The sequence below is a fragment of the Cornus florida genome, unplaced genomic scaffold, assembly GCF_030987335.1.
Source record: "Cornus florida cultivar Cherokee Brave unplaced genomic scaffold, ASM3098733v1 CherokeeBrave_3.0.0_Hap2_Chr02, whole genome shotgun sequence".
Classification (NCBI taxonomy): Eukaryota; Viridiplantae; Streptophyta; class Magnoliopsida; order Cornales; family Cornaceae; genus Cornus; species Cornus florida.
In genome coordinates, this window is record NW_026775572.1 from 25,430,618 (window position 1) to 25,452,752 (window position 22,135).

At 33.4% G+C, this 22,135-nt stretch overlaps 1 long non-coding RNA gene across 1 annotated transcript; it reads left to right on the forward strand.

The window, feature by feature from the left end:
* Window positions 1-559: 559 nt before the first annotated feature.
* Window positions 560-4,148, forward strand: LOC132294348 (uncharacterized). The gene is made up of 2 exons (XR_009478040.1): window positions 560-1,035; window positions 3,635-4,148. It is a non-coding gene; the product is annotated as an uncharacterized LOC132294348 (long non-coding RNA).
* The last annotated feature ends 17,987 nt before the right edge of the window (window positions 4,149-22,135 follow it).

Here is a 22,135-nt window from a genome sequence, read left to right on the forward strand (position 1 = left end):
AAACAAAAGCCATACACACAAGTTAGCAGTTGCAGAGAGAGAGGGGGGAAGCTTGAGAGTAGAGAGGCAGCGGCTGAAGCTTGCGAACGGCGAACCCGAACTGGAACAGCGGGCGATGGAAACTGAAAGATATGGGTTTTGATTTTTTGAACAATCTGAAATGATATGCTGATATGGGGGTTTTGATATGGGTAATAGGTTTTGAACTTTTGATTCTTGCTAACTGAAATATATGGGTTTTGATCTTCTGATTCTTGTAGATTTTGTAGTTTGCAGTTGGAGAGAGAGAGAGAGAGAGAGAGAGAGGGCAAGTTCAGAGTTGAGAACGAGAATAGAGATGAAAGCGTCGTCGATTTGCAGAACGGGAATCGCCTCCGGCATCACCGTTTGGAGAGCGCAGAACAAACCCTAGAGTGTTGCGCCTTTCCTTTTATACCTGTGTCGGGTTGGACCATTTTGTTCCTTCCGCTATAATTACTTTTGTAGCCCAAAAAAACTTCAGAACAAACGAGAACACAAAATGGTGTTTTAACTTTGGGCTCAAAATTCTGAAGTGTTTTGATACTGTTGAAAACAAAATAAGTCGGCCCAAACACATTTTGTTTTCAAAATAAGCTACTGTAACGAGTCTGGAACATTAGAGCCTGTTTGGCAAGTGTTTTGTTTTGTTTTAGACCTGCTACAGTAACCCTTTTGAAGCCTAAAACACGTTTGGCTGGGCTTGTTGCGTTTGAAACAGTTGCAAAACAGAATCAAATTTGGGCCCAAAAGATGAAACACCATTTTGGTGTTTTTTGTTGCTTTCGGTTGTATTTACACTGCAGCGGAACAAGCAAATCATTCATTTAACTGTAGCGGAGGCAACAATTGAAAGGAGGTATAAAAGAAAAACTTGCAACAATCCTAGGGTTTGGTTTGCTGCGTTGTGGTCTGGCAATCTTGGCGATTCTTGGTGACAACTGAACAACTGCTATTTTCGGCCGATACTTTCCACGATATGCTTTCCTTTGCTGCTATCTTCGACGATCTCAATAGGTTTGAACTTTGTTTGAATATTTCAGTTTTTCTTTTCTTTTTTTTTTTGTTTTGCGGTAATCTACAATTTGAGTTTTTTTTTATTTGTTTTTTTTTTTCTTGCAATTGATGGGTCGCAAGGTTTGGTGATTTGTTTGTATTTCATGATTTTTTTTTTTAATATCTAATTAACATACATGAACATAGATTGGAAAACGATAGAAGAAAAAAAATCAAACGCAGTAGAATTTTTAGACCTGCAAATTTCTGATTAGATTTTACAGAAACAAGACCTAAAGAAAACTCGGTAATGTCTATTCGAACGTATTGTTCAATTTGATTTTTAGAATTTTTTGAGAATTCATTGATTTAGGTAATTTTTGGGCACGGGGTCGTAATTTAGGTAATTCATTGATTTAGTTAATTTTTAGGTAATTTAGGTAATGTCTCTTCGAACGTATTGTTATATTAACATTGTTGAAATTCTTTTCTCAGATCAACAATGGAGTTTAACTATTTTATTTTTTTGGGGGTACGGGGTGGAAAAGAGTTTCCTGTATAACCAGATGCTAGCTCCAGAACACAATAGTCACTCTTTGTTTAGGTAATTTTTGTTTTATTTTCATCTTCCATAGAGAATTCAATCATCAACAGGTTTTTTTGCATCCATATCCTCAATTAAAATATTAACTCCATGGACAGAAAAAAGTAATCTTATTCGGGGAAAATTAATATTCCTGACAAACTGCAGCATATATGGGCTTATAAGTTAGCACAACCAGCCAACTTCATCAACTAATTCATTACTTGGTATGATTGAAAGGTCAATGTCAAGAGCAATTTATGGATTTGAACTCCTCTTGCCTTCCTCTGAATAAGTGCCCAGACCTCCATAAGCAAATTATATCTTGTAGAATGGCTTACAAACTGAAGGTTGAACTCTAATATATAAAGTTCACCAGTTTTCCATCTTGAGTTTCAACATAATAAAATATTGGGAGATTAGGTCTTAAACAATTTGGACTGGTTGATGTTATTCAACTAATTCGTATAGAGGAAATAATAGTGATCCGGATGGTCATCCAATTGGATGCTTCAAGATGGCTTCCAACTTCCAAAAACTAGTTTTTAGAAAGAACCTTTCAAAACTTGAGCCCAGAGGGAAGGTTAGAGTTTTTTAAGCATCTAAAATTTCTTTGCAAACAAAGACATGTCCATTCTTCCAAAATTTTAAAACCCCAGACCCCTTTCAAGGCTTTTCTTAGGAATTTCCTCCCATCTGACCCCATAAGACAAGCCATCACCTTTGCTGTTGCTCAACCAGAATTTGCAACTTTAGTACAAACAGCATTACATGATGTCACCAGAAATTTGATACAACTATAAATGAGAACATATCCAGTCCCATACTTCAATGCAAATCATAAAGTACTAATGTCACATTAGTTGTCCTTGAAACATCAAATTTGCTTTTGGAAAAATGTTTATTTCAGATAATTGTTAGGAGCAATGCATATCATTACAAGATAAATTAGTAAGTTTAGCAATCCAGGTAGAATATAGCCTCTTTGCTAATCCTGTCACAGGTTCCAAATGAACCTTTTTGCATACAAGTTCACATAAATTGCAGGATCAGTGACAACTTGCAAGTTTCCTGACAATTATGAAATCTCCTATCAACTCTCGTATTTTATAGGTTCTTTCATCTCCATTCACTGCATCCCCAACCAAAAGTCTACACACGTCCATTTGTGGGTCTGAGTTCCTTTTACAGTGATTGCGTGTTACAACAACAACCACCACCAAGCCTTTTCCCAATTACTTGGGGTTGGCTACATGAATCCCATGTTTCCATTCCCAATTACGGTGATTGCGAATTATATGTATAAGTTTGTATTTACTAAACATATGTAGTTCTCTGTTGGCATGCAAGAATATGGAAAAACTGAAAAGAACGAAAAAGGAACCAAACACCTTAATAAGCTAAAAGGACCTTTTATGTTTATCTTTTTTGTTCCCTTGAATCTTCTTAAGCAAAAATATATACAAATAGGGCAAACAATTGGACACAAGTGTACCCTTTTTTTAAATGTCTGAAGTAGATGTAGATGCAGTTGGACACAAGTGTCCCTTCAACCAGTGTTCAGAACGGATATCATTGATGGATACAAGTGTTCTAAGGATCAGAAAATTCAATTCCAGAATTTTTGTGCCTGTGTCAGACGTGCATCAGACACTCCTAGACACATGACTTACACCCCATGAACATATTTATAATTGAAAAATAAATTTATTATTTTACTGAGACATTCTAAACACTTCCTGACACAAATCTTATGCAGAAAAAACACCTTTTAAAAACAACAGCAGTTTTCTTTAGAAAAGATTGCCATATACACATGGAAGTCACAAATCAAGTATGCAATGAACTCTTTTAAAAATAGGAAAAAAAACAATCGTGGTGACTAAAGTACAACATGAGGGTAGTAATATTATCATTGATTGAATAATGGAAGAACTTATAGGGCTTTGAGTTATTGAAGTAATAGCATGAGTTATTGAATAATAGCATGAGTTATTGAAGTAATATATATTATTTTTGTTGTTATTAATTTGTTAGATGGATATGAATGTTGAGAATGTGGAATAATGTGGTGATTATCGCACAATTGAAGAAGAAGGGGTGGCTAAAGTGGTCGGGAGGAAGTGTTCAATCATAGGCATTCATCCTTGAGAAATATAATTGAGCGATGCTTTGGGTTGTTGAAGATGAGATTTGCTATTTTGAGGGTAATGCCTCCTTATAAGTTTTCAACACAAGTATTGATTGTAATGGCTTGTTGCACATTGCATAACTTCATCAGAAATCAGCATCAACCAGATGATTTATTTGATGGGTAACGATCTTCCTCAAACTGATGGTGAAGATGATGAGATTGTTGACCATGTGCCTTCGGCTCAGCTTCGAGAAATGGATCAGTTGCATAATACTATTACTGATCGAATTTGGAATTCTCTTCAGCACTCTTGATCCTTCTAGAAGTGATGGTATGTTTTTTCTTTTATATGTAATATATTTGTTGCTATTGTGAGCTTGTAATATATATATGTAATATAAATTATTTTTTCTGTTACTATTACTGGTTGATATTATTGTTAATATATTTCAACTTAAATGTTATTATTGCATATATGAAGTGTGTTGATGCTTTCTTGAAGGCCACATGTGCTGTTATGAAGATGATGTGTCGTTGCCATTGTCATCCACTTTATGAACTTATTATTAATTTTTAGTGACAACTATGTATTGTTAATGCTTTGTTCCAAACATTTAATGTAGAACTTAAACTTGTTTACTTTGTTGATTGAATATTTAAGCACTTGTAAATGGTATACACTCTATTCCAATTATGCTTTCAGTTGGGTTTGTTTTTATTTTTAATGTTCTGTTGGACTATACAGGTAACAGGATAATAAAATTGAAACAGATTATTGCAAAGAACTTGTAAATAGGTTATTGCAATTTTTTTTTTTTTACAAATGTTGACTCTCATGTAATATAGTAAAATGTGATCAGAGATATTTTTATTTTTAATGTTGTGTTGAACTATACAGGTAAAATGATAATAAAATTAAAGTAGGTTATTGCAAACAATTTGTAAATAAGTCAATGCAAATATATATATATATATATATATATATATATATATATATATATGTTTGTGGGTTCAAATTTCTCCATATCTATTAAAAATATGATAACTATTTATAAATATACTTAAAATTTATAAAAAAAAAAAAATTAAAAACAACGATAACCAAATATGGTTTTTTTTTTTTTTTTTTTTTTTTTTTTTTTTTTTTTTTTTGCAACAGTTGGACTGATCAAACATGTTTTGTTTTTAAAATTTTTGAAACGCATGACTTACCAAACATGTTTTGCATGTTTTTGTTTCCGATATTTCCACAACAAACATCGTTACCAAACGAGCTTCCGAATTTTTTTAAAAACACTCCTAAAACAAAAACACTGTTTTTGTTTTAGCCAAAAACAAAACGCCAAAAATAAAACGCATGCCAAACGGACCCTTATAAAACACAAAAGAATACTTCTTCCGAAACAGGCCCTAATAGTGGTGACAGTTCTGTTATTCATCTTTTTTACACTCACACCTCCTGGATGAAAGTTAGCCCAATTTTTGAACGGTCAAATAGCAGAGTAAATACCTATTTTACCCTTTAATATTTTATTTATTTTTAATCTCAAATATCAAAATTAATGACCAAAATATCCTTATTTTTGGAATAAAACAGTATTAACCCATCTCTCTACTTTCTCTCTCTAACCTCTCAATCCCCTCCATCCTACCATCACCACCACAACCTACCTCTAACCTCCGCCACCACAATCCACCTCCGTCCAACCCTTCTATATCTCTTCACTTGCCGCCGCCGCCAAAATATAATTAACTATTTATCTCTATTATATGTATATATACACACACACACACACATATACGCAGTCACCACCATCACGTGGCCACTACCACCTCCTCCTACCGTAGCCACCTTCCTTCTGTCCACCCTTACACCACCTACCATCGCCACAGCCCACCCCTTCTCTCTCTCCACCGCAACCTCCACCCCAAATCGCAGCCTTCAGCTGCATCACCACTGCCTCTGTGCTCCTCCTCCTTATTGTTACCGACTGATTGCAGATTTTGTCGTCAATTCCCGATTTTGGATAGGTATTGGTGGCCCAAGTTGTGGCGATGGTGGTAGTGCTGGAGTAGTCAAGCGGATCCTATAGAATTGAAGATTACAAATAATGTCGGCATTCAACTTTCCCTTTCATGACCAGCAACTGGCAGCCACTATCCTATAGAATTGAAGATTAGAATCTGGACGCCGTCGTCTTCGGCGTCAAGATACAGTACATTGCCGGCGGTGGATGGGTGTGATTTTCTTCTGGATATTCTGTCTGTATCTATTATCTTATGTATCTTTTACTTTTGTGTATTATATATATATATATATATATATATATATATATATATATATATATATATAGTATTATGTAATTGTATATATAAGAGTTGAAATAGGGAATTTTTTTTTTCACCTTTTTTTTTTGTATACCCAAACACCACCCACCATCGCTTCCTACACTGTGGATTTGAAGAGAGATTATGTTGTTGAAGGTTGGTGCGTACAATTTGAATCAATGGGCAATAATTTTGATTGCAATATGAAGAATATAAAGGAATCTATTTCTATGGTTAAAGGAGGATGGCTGTCAATAGACTTGGTCCAGAGGTTTAAATTATTCTATCATTCATATATGTATAAATGTGTATTATATATATTTTGTTCTTGGTTCTTTGTTGTTGTGGATTCATAGGAACTGAAATTGAGTTAATTTTTTTGGGGTTGATTTGGGGCAGAGAGCTTGTGTATGCGCGCATATACAAGTTAATTCACAAGAAGTTGGAGTAATAATACAGAAAGCTCCATGTTGCCAGTTTATGCTTGATGGATCGGTGTAAATTTACATTTTTGACCTTATAATTAAACCATTTGTTTATCATGAAAAAATTAGAAGAAATTAGAAGAGATTGTGTAGTATTAAGTTACACATTTGCCCCTCAAAAAATCTGGTTGGGATGAAAAAATAATAAGAGATTGTGTAGTGTGTATATATATATATATATGTGTGTGTAGGGTTTTTGACAAGAATAACCCTATTTATTACTTTTCTTATGCTTGTAAGTTAATACAATTATGTAATTTTGCACTCATGGAAATTCTTCTCCCCAATTTTATTTTATTTTGTTTTTCCCTCTCTTTTTCTCGAGAGTTCATATTGCCCGCAAGCAGTGCAAGAAACACTGTGAGATCGCCATCGCCCGGGGAGCATTGCAAGAGGGAACCGAAATCCATATTTTAATCCCTCTGGCATCGACCGAGCAGTTGTTGATTCATTGGATTCGGCCGGACTCAATATTTTAATTCTGGCTTCTCACCGAAATCATTCTTTTGTCGTCTATGTCGTCTTATTAAACATGGAGTAGTAAAATAAACTATGAGAAAGTTGAGTTCCATTGATTCCAATCTAAATCCATGTTTCAAATCTGGTTTGTATACATGGTATTACGAATTTGATTCACAAAGCACTTTTTATTTCAATGTTTTCTTTTTTTGAAGCACCAAAAAGGTCACAGCAGAAGGTTCACGACGGTAGTGGCTGGCAATGAAATTTGAAAATAGTAAGATAATGCCAAACACAAACCGATGGAAAGAGAAGAGGAACACCAGTTATATTGTTGATACAAGTGGGTCACTTTTTGTTCATTAAAATAATAATTTTAGTTTAATAAATGAATAATTTAGTTAAGGTTACTTTGTCCAAAACTTTTTTAACCTCTCATTGTTTTGACTTTTAACTTGCATACGGAGGTAGTGTATCAAGTCAATGAAATTATAGTGGTAGTTGACCAATATATTGTTCCAACTTCCGACCAGAGATGAAAAGCTTGAGGATGCTTTGTATAATTTGCCCTATAATATATAGAGGGTTAGTTTTGTTCATTAAATAATTAGAAAAAGGTTAAAATAGTAATTTCATTATTCAAATAAGTCAATTCATATGTAAATTCACTTTGTGTTAGAGGTGGTGGAGTGTTATGTAAACTATAATTATTCGTGTTAAACCATTCATCACAAATAAACATGAATCCCATAATCTTAGAACTTCATGATTTTCACATATCTATAAGATTCAAGATGTCAAACCTTGTTGAGATTAAATCCAACTTCTAGATCCTTTAACCACGAACTAATCTGCAACTCTGATCAACAAACAAAGGTGGAAACTGGTTTCTCTCTCTTGGCCTTTTGTACACATAAAACTTTTATGTGTTGTATCATTAATTGTACATAATTGATGGAGTATATTGTAATACCCCTAATTTTTAAAAGGATATAACTGGAATTTCTTTATTTATTTTATGTGCATTTTATTGATTTATTGATTAGTTGATTTATGTGCATTTAAATATGATTTATCTGGTTATATGTTTAAGGGTTTTATTTGCTTAATTGATAATTGTGTTTGTTTAAATTCATTGTAATTGTTTTTAATTTAATTATTGGTTAATTTAAAGTTTTGATTATTAGTGACTTAATTGACGTGTAATTTTTGGTAGCTTATATAATTTAGGTGTGTTGTATTTATGGTTTAGATTTAGGGTTTTATTTTCGTGTAGTCGCCGACTTAAATTAGGTTTTACGTAAATCTTATAAATATACGGTTATATAATTTGACTTAAGGTTGGGACGTATATATATAAATCTTATACGTCTACTAGGGTGAGGAAATTAAAACTCAATTCACGTAAGGGTTTATAAGAGGAAAAACATAGAGGTTTCTTGAGAAAGAAAAACAGAGGGAAATTGAGAGAATCAATTAGGATTGCAGCCATGGATTGAAGGTGGGATCAAGGAAGAAAGAGTCGATGGCTTGTGGAATAAAACTGGAACAGTGGGAGAGTTGCAGGTAGTCTACATTCGTTGCAGAATTTAGCAACGGCGATGAAGGTTTCAAACCGGAATCTTAAGGCAAGTTCCATTCTCTCCTTCCTGTAAACTTGTGTTCTGTGCATTCTAAATAGACTCCAGGAATTTAATTAAAACTTTTAAAACAAATTTTATGCATACTAGTTTAGTCTGAAATTTGGTTAACGTATAATAACTGAAGATGGTTTTCCTTGCATAAATTGTTAGATTATGTATTAAACCTCTGTAAATTAATTCATAATGGAATGTGAGGTCTTGTTAGGATGGTTAGGAAGTTAATTAACCTTTAAAATGGAATTATGACACATGTGATCAGACTTTAGATTGTTCATATGTTCAGTTAACTGTGATTGGCGTTTTTGGATACGGTTTTGTTTTTGTTTTAGATTTTTGTCAATTAATGCATGATGGATGGTGAGAAGTTTCTAGGGCTTTAAGAATTTAAATTGAACCCTAGGAATGTTAAAATACTTGGGACAAGAACGTCGGACTTCGCCGGAAACGCAGAAAATCGTCGGACGAAGTAGAGACGAGGCAGAGGGGCTCTCAGGGGGGAGAACCGGCTCCCGAATGGTGGGAGCCGGCTCCCATGAAGAGAGAGCCGGCTCTCCATGAGGGAGAGCCGGCTCTAGAAGCCTAGGAGCCGGCTCCAATAAAGGGGAGCCGGCTCCCATGAAAAAAAAACCCCTACGGGTGTTTTCTGAAATTTTTCTGAAGTTCAGGGGCTTAAAGGTAATTATTGGAAAGTGATGGGGGGTTTTAAATGATTAAAATTAACTTGTTAAAGCCTTCAAATAGTTGGTTTATGCTAAGGTGCTAAACCTAAATGCATGTCATAAAACATAAGCTTATAATAGGCCTACTGTCAAGGAAGGAGGAATGCTTGTTTTGCTAAGTTGTTCTGACAACTTAATTTGGACTGACATTGTAATTATTGTTAGAATTTATATCAATGATATATTTAGCATAGTTCAGTTCCAGGAATGTTGGTTATGACATCATGTACTCGTATCTAATAAGTTGTATATTGTCGGGAGTAGTGAAAGGTTAGTTGCTAGTTTCGTGTTAGCAAATTAAATGAAACTGGTATAAAATACTTTTGAAGTTTCATATGATGTACTTAAACTTTGGAGTGTCATTATATCCGACACAGAATTTATAATGGGGAATTACATAAATGCCATGAGATTTAATTATAAATTTGCATGCCGTAAAGGATATGGGAGTATTTAAATGCTAGTCATCATTTTAACATTTTAAACGAACTAGTATGGATGTGTTGTTTTGGAATTCTAGTATAATGTGCAGTTTAAAATTATGATATTCATTATATTATGTTATAAAGGATAATTGCTGAACTGTCTTAATTTCTGTTCTGTCAATTACATGGAAATGGATGGTTTAAATTGTTTATTCTTATTTTAACAATTTAAAAGGAGGATCTATGAATATAATCATATACTGGATGCATGATAGGAGCTTATCTATATCTGATTTCTATTATGTTGGTTTTGGATATACTTGATGTTCATTTTGAGTGTGCATCATGTGTGGATCATATGCATTATATGTACCGGTATGGGACGGTGACATATCAGGGATGGATTAGATCAAAAAGCTAAGTCCTACCCCTTTCATACATACGGAATGGATTAACTAAAATAGTTAAATCCTACATGGATGCATGTCCTGTCAACTAAAACAGTTGAACGACATAATGGATGGTTGCTTTACTTTTCTGTATTAGGAAGAGATTTAAATACATATTTATGGAACCGTGATACGAGCTTGAGTCTCCTGATCACGGTTAGGGTGCGTATATTGTAAAGGTTGAGTAGCTAGATATAGCTGATGTTCCCTGGTAGGTCTAGGTACTTGGCCGCTGAAAAGCGTGTTTTATATGTCACCTTCTACCCAGGCTGAACTATGTTATAGGCTAGTGAGCATCCTATAGTGTGTATTTATATATCTATGGACTATTGTAGCTATTATTGAGCTATCTAGGATGTATCTGCGTATCGGGTTTATGTACGGATTGTAGTAGGATGGAACTTGCATGTGGGCCTGACCCACCTTTATTTTTCAGGTGTTCGTGAGTACCAGGCTTAGGGTTTGATCGTGGTTATGCAGATACAGTCACTCACTCTTTCGACTAAATAGGATTTTTCTTTCTGGTTTTAGTTTTGGATTTTATTCTGTAAAGTTTTATCAGTTGAGATTATTAGGGGTCCACTAGTTGGATTCCCGAGTTGTACGGATTTAAATTATATTAATTTATTATTTAAGGTTCGAGGATTTTTATTTTAGAATTCTTTCAGCGTTTTGTTATTTTATTCTTAATTCAAATTTTATTCCTGCTTGTTTACATATTAATTGTCTGATATCCCTCGGATCTGTGCTCGGACTTGATCACCCGTGGCTCTAGAATCGAGGGATATCACAGTTGGTATCAGAGCACTCCAGGTTCTAGTATCCTTAAGAGTGTCTTTTGTTAGAAGTCTTCCGCGTTGCGTCACTTAAAAACTTAGAGCCATATTAGGATTCGTTGTACTCTTTTACGGTTCATTAGGAGGAGCTCCTGATGTCAATTATATTCCATAATTATGGAATGGTTGACACTAGAAGGAGGATGGGGTCTGGGGCGACAGCAAATTAGACCGAAGGAGTAGAGTAGTACGTTATCGAGTTCTCTATCAGAAGCAGAACTTGGGATTTAAGGTTTATTTCCGGTTGGCACTACTTTTAGAAGTATAAGCCAATGAGGGATGTAGGAGTGTGTTTTAGGTCCCCGTATAAAGGGACTAACACGATTTTAGTTATTCTCATAAAGGAGACAACCGAGGAATAGGAGTCCAAAGAGAATTCTAGTGGAGGAGATTTCAACAAACCCAAGATAGAGGGTATTAAATGTTGAAAATCAAGGATCACGTGAAAGTGATCTTGTTTGCTAATAGTATAGTGAACGATACTCATAGAGTTGAGGTGGATAGTTAACCTTGTGTATTACCTTTAAATGAGGTAGATAAAGGGAACTCTTCAGGGGTTTGGGAATCGGATGAAGTTCTTCTCAGAACGAAGCAAAGATTATATAGCACGTTCCGGGGAGTATGGGGATTAGGTTTTGACGTTCTAAGTTGCCTTATAAAGCTACATTAGACTGTTTATATTCCGTGTATAAGGAGGATGAAGGTTAAGCCTTTGGAATTTGCTGAGGCAAATGGATTTAGTTTGGAGCTGTGGTTGGAGCTTATGTTTTGAGGTTGGTTGATTACCTCCAAAACTTAAAAAGGAGATTATAAACCAATCAGGCACAGTTGATCTCTAAAAGAGATTTTCTTTGCAAGGAGGAACGATGTTTTACGTAGATTTTATTGTGTTCTATTGTGTGTGCATTATGTGTTTCCTTTTTGTTAAATGTTCAGGAGGGGGAATGTGGTTTAGTTAGGGACACGAGTATGTGATCAACCAACTATCATTTTGGAGGAATAGCGATAACTACGCTAGGATTGTAGGCATGTGATCATAGGATTTGGTTAGTATATCTAACTTTAGTCAATCAAATGAACCTAGACATGCGTGGTTGTAGTATGTGTTCAGGATGGGATAAGAAAAAAACCAGCAGTTTTGAGTCAAATGATATAGATTCATTGGATAAGCTGTAACGTCATGCTGGTTTATTGAAGGAACTGGCTTGACTGAATATCTTTTAGGAATATTTTAAACAGGTGTTCCTAAGTCAGTAAGAGGATTTTGGTACTGGTTTAAGTACTTGTTGGAATGACACCGACTGAGGATAGTAGACGAATTTACTAGTCACCAGTCAATTCTTAATCAAGAATTTTATTCTCATCAGGGGGTGTCATTAGGAGGAGGTGCTGGCGATGCATATCAAGGAGGAGGCAGAGTCACTCATTTGCACAAATAATATGGAAATTTTTTTTAGTTTACTGTTCGCAACAAATAGTTGTTGCTCAGAAATTGTTGACTATTTGGAGGATAAAAAGATTTCCATATGCAGTTACAGTTAGACAGGATATCTAATAGACACTTACTTATGTTAGAAAAGTAAGATGTCAAAGACTTGAAGATGAGACCGAACATCTAATATCCGTCTCAAAGTTTGATATCTGGTAAATAATCTAGATGGACCGTCAGAGATCATTCGATCCTTGCGGCCACTTCTCATGCTAGAGCGGGACTAACAGAGTAGTTTTCACGGATCTAGATGAGAGATTACTGATCTTACACAAGGGTCAGGATCCTGGTTGGGATATCGTTGACTGATAAAATTAAGTCAGCTTCACTTTGTCTATTTTGGAACTGGTAAGATATCAGTTCCTACAAATAGCACGGATCACGAGACAACTTAGATGGATAGATGTGGTGATTCACATTTGCATTAAGCTTCGTCTGGTGAAAGTAACAGGGAGGATGATGATCTTCTTAACCGATATGGAAATTGAACCTTCGGTGGTTATTGCGCAATCCGTTGTGGTTTAGCATGTGAAAATAATACCACTTGCTATTACCAGGGAAATAGAAGTAGTCAACTTAGAATGTTTGAGCTGACCCCACAGGAGGTAGTACCTTACTCAGATGAGTTTAAGGTACTGAAGGAAGATTGGTAGTTATCTTTCTGCTTCTAGGAAGGTTGGAGTGACTGAGCCGTAAAATTCATAAATTTTACGGTGCAGTCAACTGGTTATGGTTTGCATCCCGACATACAATGTTAGTTTTGGTGCGGTACGGGTAGGGACATGTACATAACTGTCTCCAAGAGTATCATCTATTAGTAAGGTGGAAAATTAATACTTGGATATCACTGGAGGTTTTAGTCCTTTCTTATATCGAAATAGGAGTAGGACTAATCAGGAGGGGATGGTTAGTAGAAATTACTAACATTTGTTGGAATTTTAATTCCATATGGTTTAAGAGTAGTGGATAGAGCAAGTTCGCTTGTGGACTACACTTTAGTGGAGTTTACTTTGGCATTTCTTATCAGTTGTACATTGCGCTGATAACGGAGTTATAGCAAGTGGTTATTCAATATAGAAGATAATCGGTGCTATGTCAAATGAGCTTTCTGAAGGTGTTGGAGCAACAACTATGCTTCGCATCTCTAGACGGGAAATGGGATCGTGATATTCTATTTAATCATGGCAAATATGCTTAGGATATATATCCTAGGTTGGCATGGGTAATTGAAAGCGTTACTTACCGTTTCAGATATTATCTGTGCTATTGTTGGCACAAGGAGTTTCGTGCGACAATGTTTGGGATTTTAGATAGTCGGGTTGTGTCGATCTCTTACTGGTTGGTCCGACATGGAAGCAAGGTTATCTAATAAGACCTTGACTTTATGTAAGGATACATTGGAGAACCATGCTCTCTTTTGGTAATGAGTGCTCACGGTTTGGAGGCGACAGTCGGATTTTGTAGCTAGTTGAACTCGTACATGGGAGTTTTCTATCAGGGAAGGGTTGTTTGAGCGGTTTTCCGTATCGGAAGCAATGTGTTTTGGAGGAAAGTCAGTTTTATGTATCGCACTGACTCTTCACGGGTTTTGGTTATTAGTTTCGGCAGTAGCCTATTGTTTAGCGTTACCAACTTGTTAAGCGCTGGATGCATAGGACTTTTATGTGTTAGTTCTATGGAATTAGAAGGACGAGGGATGGTTGCCCTTCATTAAATATTGGGTAGGATTGGATCGTTGCTAGATACAATCTAGGAGTTGCACATTTATGCTATTTCTTAAACATAGGAATCTTGTATATGGTTGGATGTGTTGGAATTTGGGTGGCGCTCATTTAAAGGGGCTGTGCCACACGAAAACGGAAATGAATTTTGCAAAGACATTAATTCAGATTTTTGTGAATTCCGAGGACGGAATTACTTTTGTTAGGGGGGTAGAATGTAATACCCTAATTTTTAAAAGGATATAACTGGAATTTCTTTATTTATTTTATGTGCATTTTATTGATTTATTGATTAGTTGATTTATGTGCATTTAAATATGATTTATCTGGTTATATGTTTAAGGGTTTTATTTGCTTAATTGATAATTGTGTTTGTTTAAATTCATTGTAATTGTTTTTAATTTAATTATTGGTTAATTTAAAGTTTTGATTATTAGTGACTTAATTGACGTGTAATTTTTGGTAGCTTATATAATTTAGGTGTGTTGTATTTATGGTTTAGATTTAGGGTTTTATTTTCGTGTAGTCGCCAACTTAAATTAGGTTTTACGTAAATCTTATAAATATACGGTTATATAATTTGACTTAAGGTTGGGACGTATATATATAAACCTTATACGTCTACTAGGGTGAGGAAATTAAAACTCAATTCACGTAAGGGTTTATGAGAGGAAAAACAGAGAGGTTTCTTGAGAAAGAAAAACAGAGGGAAATTGAGAGAATCAATTAGGATTGCAGCCATGGATTGAAGGTGGGATCAAGGAAGAAATAGTCGATGGCTTGTGGAATAAAACTGGAACAGTGGGAGAGTTGCAGGTAGTCTACATTCGTTGCAGAATTTAGCAACGGTGATGAAGGTTTCAAACCAGAATCTTAAGGCAAGTTCCATTCTCTCCTTCCTGTAAACTTGTGTTCTGTGCATTCTAAATAGACTCCAGGAATTTAATTAAAACTTTTAAAACAAATTTTATGCATACTAGTTTAGTCTGAAATTTGGTTAACGTATAATAACTGAAGATGGTTTTCCTTGCATAAATTGTTAGATTATGTATTAAACCTCTGTAAATTAATTCATAATGGAATATGAGGTCTTGTTAGGATGGTTAGGAAGTTAATTAACCTTTAAAATGGAATTATGACACATGTGATCAGACTTTAGATTGTTCATATGTTCAGTTAACTGTGATTGGCGTTTTTGGATACGGTTTTGTTTTTGTTTTAGATTTTTGTCAATTAATGCATGATGGATGGTGAGAAGTTTCTAGGGCTTTAAGAATTTAAATTGAACCCTAGGAATGTTAAAATACTTGGGACAAGAACGTCGGACTTCGCCGGAAACGCAGAAAATCGTCGGACGAAGTAGAGACGAGGCAGAGGGGCTCTCAGGGGGGAGAGCCGGCTCCCGAATGGTGGGAGCCGGCTCCCATGAAGAGAGAGCCGGCTCTAGAAGCCTAGGAGCCGGCTCCAATAAAGGGGAGCCAGCTCCCATGAAAAAAAAACCCCTACGGGTGTTTTCTGAAATTTTTCTGAAGTTCAGGGGCTTAAAGGTAATTACTGGAAAGTGATGGGGGGTTTTAAATGATTAAAATTAACTTGTTAAAGCCTTCAAATAGTTGGTTTATGCTAAGGTGCTAAACCTAAATGCATGTCATAAAACATAAGCTTATAATAGGCCTACTGTTAAGGAAGGAGGAATGCTTGTTTTGCTAAGTTGTTCTGACAACTTAATTTGGACTAACATTGTAATTATTGTTAGAATTTATATCAATGATATATTTAGCATAGTTCAGTTCCAGGAATGTTGGTTATGACATCATGTACTCGTATCTAATAAGTTGTATATTGTCGGGAGTAGTGAAAGGTTAGTTGCTAGTTTCGTGTTAGCAAATTAAATGAAACTGGTATAAAATACTTTTGAAGTTTCATATGATGTACTTAAACTTTGGAGTGTCATTATATCCGACACATAATTTATAATGGGGAATTACATAAATGCCATGAGATTTAATTATAAATTTGCATGCCGTAAAGGATATGGGAGGATTTAGATGCTAGTCATCATTTTAACATTTTAAACGAACTAGTATGGATGTGTTGTTTTGGAATTCTAGTATAATGTGCAGTTTAAAATTCTGATATTCATTATATTATGTTATAAAGGATAATTGCTGAACTGTCTTAATTTCTGTTCTGTCAATTACATGGAAATGGATGGTTTAAATTGTTTATTCTTATTTTAACAATTTAAAAGGAGGATCTATGAATATAATCATATACTGGATGCATGATAGGAGCTTATCTATATCTGATTTCTATTATGTTGGTTTTGGATATACTTGATGTTCATTTTGAGTGTGCATCATGTGTGGATCATATGCATTATATGTACCGGTATGGGACGGTGACATATCAGGGATGAATTAGATCAAAAAGCTAAGTCCTACCCCTTTCATACATACGGAATGGATTAACTAAAATAGTTAAATCCTACATGGATGCATGTCATGTCAACTAAAACAGTTGAACGACATAATGGATGGTTGCTTTACTTTTCTGTATTAGGAAGAGATTTAAATATATATTTATGGAACCGTGATACGAGCTTGAGTCTCCTGATCACGGTTAGGGTGCGTATATTGTAAAGGTTGAGTAGTTAGATATAGCTGATGTTCTCTGGTAGGTCTAGGTACTTGGCCGCTGAAAAGCGTATTTTATATGTCACCTTCTACCCAGGCTGAACTATGTTATAGGCTAGTGAGCATCCTATAGTGTGTATTTATATATCTATGGACTATTGTAGCTATTGTTGAGCTATCTAGGATGTATCTGCGTATCGGGTTTATGTACGGATTGTAGTAGGATGGAACTTACATGTGGGCCTGACCCACCTTTATTTTTCAGGTGTTCGTGAGTACCAGGCTTAGGGTTTGATCGTGGTGATGCAGATACAGTCACTCACTATTCCGACTAAATAGGATTTTTCTTTCTGGTTTTAGTTTTGGATTTTATTCTGTAAAGTTTTATCAGTTGAGATTATTAGGGGTCCACTAGTTGGATTCCCGAGTTGTACGGATTTAAATTATATTAATTTATTATTTAAGGTTCGAGGATTTTTATTTTAGAATTCTTTCAGCGTTTTGTTATTTTATTCTTAATTCAAATTTTATTTCCTGCTTGTTTACATATTAATTGTCTGATATCCCTCGGATCTGTGCTCGGACTTGATCACCCGTGGCTCTAGAATCGAGAGGTATCACATATATGCACTTTTATAAAGGCAGAGAGAGGACCAGTTTTCCTTATAGTAACATAATTATACTTTCCATCAAAGTAAGGAATACGAAAGGAAAACACTTCTCCAATAAGTAATTACCAAAAAGGTAATTATAAGTTGACCAAAAATAAATAATATTAATTGATATCTATTTACTTACCCACCAAGTAATATGTCACATGTCCAAATCATGTGGGCCACAATTAAATAAATAATCTTACATTCTCCCACTTGGCACATATGATAATTTCTGTAGTGGTTTAGTAAAATAGTCATTAATGTGCACCATAAATCAGATTAATTCATTAAATTGGTCATCATAAATACCATGGTAAATAAATTACCAATGCGAGTTATGGCGGTTATATATCCTTAAATGACACAGTCCCTTCCATGTACCACAACACTAGTAATCTATTCAACATAGTCTATAAATGAAAAGTATCAATAATGATCTAACAATAATGTCTTTTCCAAGACTATTCCTATTATCACTTATTAAAGCAATACGTACATGTACATTAATTAATAGGAAATATCAGAAATACATTTAATCAGCGCAAAATGTCAAATATATATAAGCACTATTTAAGCAATCCACAATTAAAAAATAATCATCATTGACTACATTTAAGACCCATTCTTTCAACATGTTCCATAAATGTCTTGGATAGTAGTCCATTCATTAATGGATTGCAATCATAAGTTGTGTGCTTATAATTTCAATAGACATTTGTTGTTTCTAAATATCTTCTTCAATGATATAGTATTTCAACTTTAGAATACCTATCATTTTTCATACAAGTAGATCAACAATTGCAGCATAAATTTTCAGCAATCTGAAAACGGTACCCATAACTCCAAGTCCTGAAATAAATTCTGCAACCATAAATTATAGCCTCAAAGCATGCTACAAATTAAAATTTCATAATAGAAAAAGTAATCATAAATTACTTTGCACTTTTTTATAATATTGTTCCTCCAACCAAATCTTCTAGAACTCTTTTAATATATGCTTTATGAGACAATTTTAAAAACAAATCAATGTGATCTATAATGAAATATTTCTATTCCTATCACATTGGATGCCTCATCCGTATATTTCATTTCAAAGTTCTTAGAGATAACTTTTAGTTTCATATAATAAACTAAGATCACTACTAACAAATAAAATATTATTAATATATAGAATCAGAAATATAAACTTACTCCCACTAACCTTCTAGTATATACACTGATCAACAGTGTTTTTCTTAAAACCAAAAGAAATAATGGTATCATTAAACTTAATATATCATTGTTAGGAAGCTTGTTTAAATCCATATATTGACATCTTAAATTTACGGATCATGAATTTTTTACCCTCTAATATGAAGTTTTCAAGTTGTTCCATATGGACTTCCTCTTATAAACTCCTATTCATAAAAATTGTATTCACATCCAATTGATGTAACTTTAAATCATAATAAGCTACTAATGCCATGATATTTTAAAAGATTCCTTCTTAAATACTAGAGAGAAGATTTCTTTATAATCTCTTCATTCATGACACTAATCCATTTAGGAAAATCATTACTGTTAATGGCTTGTGAATATGTAACCGGATCCGTATATATCTTACTATATATCAAAATCAGATTCTTGCAGATATATCACATGGTCATCTGGAATAACAGATCTTCTTTCTCTTTGAGATCGTCTTAATGTTATTCCTTATGATTTTTCTACAATCTATTCATTGGTGACAATCTCATTATAGAGTTGTTGATCATTTAATTATTCTTCGTTGTTATACGGTTCAACAACTGAAGGAGCAATTATTTCCTTATAAGTTATGGATAAAGATATTTGTACCCTAACTTCTGAAATGATCAAATTCTTATTTTTATCACTCCCACTGATTTCACCATTCTTAATGAATCTGACATTACCGGTTTCAATAATTATCGTACTATGTTTCGGATAGTAAAACTTGTACCATTTAGATTACTTAATATCCACAACATTATGGGTAACGAGGAATTACTTAACATACTCCTGACCAATTCCATAAGAGTACGATTACGCCTTACAGCTACACGCTTCTACTGTGGCATATATAACAAAGTATATTGAACACAAATGGCATACATTTCAAGGAGTTTAACAAACGGTTAGAGTATTAACCTGTTTTATCATACTTTACATAATATTCACCACCTCTATATGACCTTATGATTTTCACTTTCTATCTAGTTGTTTTTCAACCTCATTTATGTATACTTCAAGAGTACCCACTGCTTGAGATTTTTCATACAACAAATAGATATATCCATATCGTGAAAAATTAACTATAAAGGCGATAAAATACTTTTCTCCTCCAAAAGATGGAACATCAGAAGGTCTACAAATAATTTCAAGAAGCTATGTACTTATTGTGGCTCATTTCTTTGTGCGTTTAGTTTGTCTACCCTTAATACAATCTACACACACATCAAAATCAGTAAAGTTTAGATTCAGAAGAATCACATCCTTTACTAATTTTCCTAACCTTTCACTAGATATTGACTTAGTCTTTTATGCCAAAGATAAATTTTCTATTAATTGAGCTACGCTTAATTCTAAAATTATGATACAAGATTAAAAGGATTTTAATAAATAAACCATCAAATTTGAATTTACAGAAATCATCAACAATAATGCCATAACTCACAAATTATAATTTCTTAAATAAATATCATTACCAAATTTAAATGAAAAACCATTAACATAAAGTTTTTGAAATAAAATCAAATTATGGGAAATTGAATAAACATAAAAATTTTAAAATAATTTAAATAAAATCCATTGTCTAACATTAAACATAGTGTCACAATGGTTTTAACAAAACTTTTTCCTCATTATCATAAATAAGAAATTCTTATTTGAATTTGTGGTTTAGGCCATAAAAAATTCTTGCATCTATTAGAAACATAAATATTAGTACTTAAGTCAACCTATCATGTATTAAAAAGAATTTCAACAAGTAATTCGCAATATACAAAAACCAAAAGCGTACTTTTCTTTTTCGAATCATTCTTTATATGTCGTGTAATCTTTCTAAAAGTGTTCAATACATTAATGACATTTTTTCATTATTACATTACTTTCTTTTAGTAGATTGACCTAAATCTTTTAATTTTGGGTGTTGCTCACTTATTGCCTTTTCTGACTTATTCCCAAATTTCTTTCTAACTTCTTGAATCGTCAGATGAACATAATGATTACCTTGCTACTTAAGTTTTGTCTCCTCATAAATTAACATAATGGTCAATTAAATCACTTTCCACTTGTCTTAATAGTGTTAATTCGAAATGACCCATACTAAATAGACAAGAAATTGAGAATAAATTGAATAAGAAAATTCCCATTCACAATCATCCATAAGGTTCTCAATTTTGCAGCAACATTAGTCATCTAAAAATACGATCATACATGGTACGAGTACAACAAAAAATCCATAGTAGTTATATCAATTAATAATTTTCGTTTTAGATATTTATCTACAACACGAAAACATTCTTATAATCAAATATTCCTTAGCACTATCACTATGAGGAACAATTATTCGCATAACCATAATGCTTAATCTGTTCGATCTCTCCCAAGCTTTATGGAGAATCTTTTCTTCCTCACTGTTTTTATCAGTAATAACAGTAAGTTTCTCAATTTAAAATGTTAAATTAAGATTTAATATATTTAAATTTTGAACTCAACTTACTCATTTCATTATGAGAAGTTAGTCATATTGAGAATCAGAACAGATGTAGCATGCGCATTAAGGGATGTAATAAAACAAATATAATAAGATAAAATCTTAACAACAATAATGCTTTGAGTTAACAACACGTATGTATAACTTAAAAATATAAATACAATGTATAACTATAGTACCCCTTTGGGTGGCAACTATAAAATACTAATAATGATGCTTATATGTATTTATACGTATACCTTTATTGGTGATGCATTATTTAATTAAACAAATAAGTTACCTTTGGATATCCTATATTTACCTAATAAAAAAAAAATACATAGACCCTTTAATTTTTATTTAATCACTTGAAAATCAATTCCCTTTGAGGAATTATTTCTCATAATTAAATAAAATCAATATTCATAAATATCACAAAAAATTATAAGCATCATAATTCATGAAATATTGCAATTATGTTTACTACTAAAATTAATATTCATCAACTATTATGGTTAGGCCACTTTGGTAGCTACCAACCTTTACATAATATGAATATTAAATTAGATAGTAATTAATTTATGATTAATTATGTCTATTACAAAAATTAATATTCACCAATCATTATGATTGGGCCACTTTAGTAGCTATCAATCTTCACATAATATGAATATTAAATTAGACAGTAATTAATTCATCATTAAGTTATATTTACTACTAAAATCAATATTCATCGATTATTATGGTTAGGCCACTTTGGTAGCTACTAACCCACACATAATATGAATATTAAATTAAGTAGTAATTAATTAATTATTAATTTACCCATTTAACATTATACACACATACTCATAATTATCAATT